Genomic DNA, 5,402 nt, shown 5'->3' on the forward strand with positions numbered 1-5,402 from the left:
CTCTAGAACATCAACAGTACCACAGACTTGAACCATCTGGACATATGGATGCTTTTGTCTCCTACATGAGTCAGTCATTGCCTGCAATGCTCTAGGTGATGGTAGAGTGATAGTAGAGTCTTTCCGGGTGATGGTAAAGTCTTTCCAGGTGAGGCAGTGCCCAAGAGAAGGCTGTGTGAACTGTGTGAGTGTGAGAGAGTATGTCGACTGGGTAGAGAGGGCTGAGCAGGCCAACAGCATCAGTTACATTAACCAAAGCCTTAGACCTGAGGTCACTATCTCTTGAGGTTTAAAAAAGAAATTGGCAAAACAGGGGAAAAAAAAGGGAGAGAGAGAGAGAAAGAGGTTGGCACAGGCTAGAACTTAAAGACCTGTCAGCACCACGTAGAGAGACCTTCTCGATGAAGCCATCAGTTGACTGGAAAGAGAACTGAAGAGAGATAACTTTCTCACTGCCTAACAAACGGTTCCTTGGTGCCCCGCCTTGTCTGCCTGCCACCTTCCTCAGCTCCTGTACCCAGCATGCTGTTGCACTATGGGACACACTACTGGATCACTTCAAATGGGGGTCGAGCCCCCCGACTTAGCTCCCTTGCCTCCTATTCAGTGCCTTCCTGTTTCCCAGCTGGTTCATCTAGCAACCTTGCCTTGTTGGAGAGGCTGCTCATTATTTGCTCCCTGACCTTCTATTGTTCTCTGTATTACAGGAAGCTGCATCTCCCAGGCTCCCTTGCTGACGGACTTCCAGATAGCTTTGCCCGATGGGAGAAGCTGGGTAGAAGACGGGAGGCCAGGGGGAGGGGAGAACCAGGGCGTCTCTCCCTACCTCCGCTGCCTTAGGGAACACCTGTCTCCGGTGGCTGTGTTTCCTCTGTCTCCACCTGTCGGAGGACAGCCCTTCGTGCTCCAGCTCCTGAGGGCTGCCTTTATCTTCAGGTGGCCAGCTGCCTTGTTCTGGTCTAGCTCCTGCAGGCCAGCACCAGTGTTGGGCTTTTGCTCCTCAGGCCAGGGATAAAGGGCTTCCTGCTATGGCTAAGGTCTTCCTTTAGCTTCTCGTCTCTTCCATTTTCTGGGTAACCAATTCCTGGTATTAAATTCCCTCTATTGAAGGTTGTAGAGCCGTTTCTGGACCCCAGCTGGTCAAGGGAAGCAGCAAGACAGTAGTGAGCTAACCAAGAGTCTACAAAGTCACCAATGAGAAGTCCTGCACAAATCCATTGTCAATGTCATTTGTCTGTGAAAGTCACCCAAGGCTAAGGCCCCACTTAGCCTTGGACAGAATATAAAGGGAGAAGGAGGAAGAGGCACAATCAACTGTTCACAAGCCTTCAGAAATCCACGGTGTGTAAACAGTCTCAGCCTTGACCTTCCTCTCCCCCTTAGTCCTTCCTCGGAGCAGAGCTTAGCGCTACCCCTTCCTGGCGTGCCTGGTTATCAGGACGAACTCCTTTTTGCTGGCTCTTCAAAAACATTCTCATCTGCCCAGTGGGGCCTCTCATTAACAACCAGGATATAAAGAAACAGAGATCACACACTGGGACTTAATTTAGAGCCACTTAAACAGATGGTTATGAGAGACCTAATACCCTCTGCTATTTCCTAATGGTGTCACTGAGGACTGGAGGTGTGCATGGCTCCTACAATTGTGGGGGGAATTACCCTCCAGGTGGGAGAGTTGCGGGAGGGGGGGTGATCTTTTTTGGGGGGGTGAGGACCCCAATTGGGTCGGACCCCAATGCGTTGCCAGAACTCTGTTCCCATATTCCCCTTGGATTAGTAAGAGAGCCAGAAAGGAGCTCCCGGGAGGCAAGCCAAAGAGCCTGCAAAGACGCCTTTCCAGTGGGTGTCCTCAACTTCACCATCTCCCTTACGGACAGGGTTCCCTCCAAGCCTGGCACACATGAGGTCTTCCAGAAAACAGGACCTGCTCCACACCCTCAGAATCTTCCCCTTGTGACATAATCTTAAAAAAATAATAATAATAATAACAACACTGTCAGTCTCTCACCGTCTATGGATTTTACCCACAACCTGGGCAAAGACAGCAGATGACCTTGGATTGGGGATCCTGCCAGCAGCCCATCCTCCCTGGGTCTTGATTTTCTGAAGGGTATGGCTGGTCAGATGAGTGACAGCAGTGAGAAGACAGCTGCAGTATTGATCCAAGCAGGACTTACCAGAGAAATGGGAGAATAAGTTCAGGAGCAGGTTTTGGCAACATGGAGAAGCCAGGCACTAGATCCGGGTTTATCCATTTCTGCAAGCATGTGTGTCAGGTCACCACTCTCAGCCCATCTCAGGCCATAGCTCATCTGATCTTCACAGCAGCCCCAGCAGTCAGGTGACCCTCACCTGCAAGGAACTGCAGGGCTTGGAGCCTGGAAGTAGCATGCCAAGGTCACAGAGCCGCCTGGGGCTTTGTGTTGCAAGAGCAGCTTTCGGACTCGTCAACCCTGAGGCAAAGTAAACATCTGGTGAGGCAAGGTCAGCTGCGGGAGAGGCAGGGGGGATGGGCCCCAGCCTGGGGATGATGGAAGTGTGCTGAGGTGACTGTTAGGCCAAAATAGTCAGATGAGAAGGGAGGGGGGAAGAAGGGAAGCAGCGGGGTGTGAGTTCTGCACAACAGGGGAATGATGCTTTTGGAAGCAACAGCCGTGTTTCTCTTTCATCTGGACCTCTGACCTGGAGGTGCTGTTGGGACCTTCAAGACTGTTCTGGGAAAGCTTGTTTATTGTTTACCAGGAACGTGATGAAGCACCTACTATCCCCTGAGGCTTACTGATTGCTGTGGGGGAGCACGGTATCAACAAGATAGCATCTCAGCCCTCAGGCTTACTGGGTAAAGAGAAGAGGGACAGGTATCCAGATGGAAGCGACCAAGACAAGCCTAACCAGAGTGAGCCTGCTCTGTGAGACACAGAACGGAGGGGAATCGGGGAGAACTTCCCAGAGGAGGTGGTCCTTAGGGCGAACAGAAGTAGGGGGAGTGGGAGAGGGAGAAGCAGGGTTCCCACCGAGCAGGGAGCCTGATGTAGGGCTCCATACCAGGGTCCTGGGATCATGACCTGAGCCAAAGGCAGACGCTTAACGACTGAGCCATCCCGGCACCCCTGTTCCTTTTTAGTTTTGCCTCCTTTTCTTGACTGATCGTTTTTAGGCAGTTTTGTTTTTGTTTTTGTTTTTGTTTTTGCGTGTTGACGGGCAGCATGCCCTCTACCAAGGATGAAGATGTGGAAGGAGTACTTCCAGATCCCTGACATCCAGTGGTGGAGAACAACACAGGAGCGGCAAAGGGCAGAAGCGTGAAGAGCTGCTGGCAGCAGTCAGCCCTGGAAACCGCTGGGCTCAAGGTTAGGCTTGCAGGTGTCACAGACGCTCATGAGAGATCTGTGAAGGATAGGTGTGTTCTGTCAGGTGGACAGGACAGCAAGGGCCTTCCAGGCAGGAGGAACTGTGTGGACCAAGCAAGGTGGGAGGCAACAGCGTGTGGCATCCAGGCAGACACAATGGTGGAAACGGAGGCGAGGCGGGTGAGGAGGGCCCAGGAGAGGAGACAGGCCTGCAGGGGTCAGCCGGCCTCAGGGGAAGGGGAGGAGGGATGAGCTCAGGGCTACGCACTAGGCACTAGAACCGTTGATCTGATCAAAGACTGGTGACCGGCCCGCTGAAGCCCAAAGTGGATCCCTGCACCCCACGTAGACCCCCAAACAGGTCCCCTGTCTTCCTTGGGGTCCTCACCTCCTCCTAAGTCACCAGGCAGAGGGGACTCACCACAGACTGCTTCCTACTTGGGACATCAAAGTGGAAAACAGGGCTCCCTCCCTGCCAGTGGGAATCACCGAGGGCATCAGCTGATGCGGGGTTCAGGAAACCAGGACTCACACTCTCCCAAGCTGCAGCCAGAGAGCACACAGCAGTAAAACCGTTATCTGAGCCAAAGAGTATGAAAAATTGGGCAGGACGCATGCAGAACTCAAGGCCCTCTCCCAGGGCCCTTTTCTCTAAGCCAGGCATGTAGTAAACATCCAATAAATATTTTAATTGGTATATTGCATTATTCCCACCAATAAGACGGACAGCTTTATGAGAGTAAAACAGTATCTCTGCCATCTTTATAGTCCCCTCAACCTTTCGTTGCCTGCATTGAAGTTACCCAGAATGGGTTCCTCCCCAAGCTGCACTACTTCCTGCTGTGTGACTTTGACAAGTCACCGACCCTCTCTGACTCTGGAGAGTAGGGATGACCATGCCAGAGCAGGACCAGTTATTATTGGAAAGATGATCAAGGTGCATCTGTAAAGTGATTCCCAGTCTGTAGGCCCTCCTCTGAGATTATCGCTGTTGTGACTGTGAGTGGATGAGGAAGTAAGATATTTCCCCTCTCTGGCCCTCGGTTTCTTCACCTGTTTACAGGAGGTGCTCAGCTAGTTCCACTGGCTTCTACTTGGAACATCTCAGTGACCAGGGCTTGTTGCAAGAGGAGTCTCCTTACTACCATCTTCCCAAGTTGCCCTGGGACCTGCGGAAGCACTAGAAACGTGGTGGTCCGCAGTACTTCAAGACCTAGGGGAAGAGTTTATGGATCCTTTCACGGAGGGCCCTCAAGGGTGACCCAAGAGCTTCTGAAATTGAAAGCAAAATGCTTTTATTTTCTGGGAGGAAGGTCGTAGAAAATGCCATGTGAATTCACAAATCAGTCTACTCTCCAAAAGCATCTGAGAGTTTGGGCTGAGCCTCTAATGTTCGGCACAGTGGAGATTTTGTAGACTGGAATGTAGGAACATTTGTAAATTGACATCATCCCCGAGCTGTGAGTTTTGTCCAGGTTATGAAACAGATCTGAATTTAAAGTAACTATGTTCAATTCCATGGCAAACTCCAATAATTTTGAGATTACAACATCCTATTGTTTACTGAGTTTTATGCAAATTCCTATAGTCCCCCATATGCCCCTCACCATAGTTCCTACAAATGCTGATGGGTATAAACTGCTTTTTATTTTTTTTTATTATTTTTTAAAAAATATGGAACGCTTCATGAATTTGCATGTCATCCTTGTGCAGGGGCCATGCTAATCTTCTCTGTATTATTCCAATTTTAGTATATGTGCTGCCGAAGCAAGCACTCAGCTGCTTTTAAAAACACAAAGTAGTATGGGGTACCTGGCTTGATCATTTGGAAGAACATGCATCTCTTCATCTCAGAGTTGTGAGTTTCTCCATGATGGGTGTAGAGATTACTAAAAAAATAAAAAGAACGTGAAGTAATAAACATTAGTTTCGTTTGGAGCACCTTTGAGACTCTCCTAGTATCGTTAAAAGCTGTTGATGCTTCTTAGAAACGTAGAGCCCAAAATCTTTTAAAAGTCAAAGGGTCCTTTAACACTTCAGTGGGTCTTGGTG

At 50.0% G+C, this 5,402-nt stretch overlaps 1 non-coding gene across 1 annotated transcript; it reads right to left on the bottom strand.

Moving 5' to 3' along the window:
* Positions 1 to 5,018: 5,018 nt before the first annotated feature.
* LOC131819065 (U6 spliceosomal RNA) lies at positions 5,019 to 5,125 on the bottom strand. Its single transcript, XR_009349044.1, has one exon. It is a non-coding gene; the product is annotated as a U6 spliceosomal RNA (small nuclear RNA).
* Between the last annotated feature and the right edge of the window lie 277 nt (positions 5,126 to 5,402).

Source organism: Mustela lutreola, chromosome 16, assembly GCF_030435805.1.
Source record: "Mustela lutreola isolate mMusLut2 chromosome 16, mMusLut2.pri, whole genome shotgun sequence".
Classification (NCBI taxonomy): Eukaryota; Metazoa; Chordata; class Mammalia; order Carnivora; family Mustelidae; genus Mustela; species Mustela lutreola.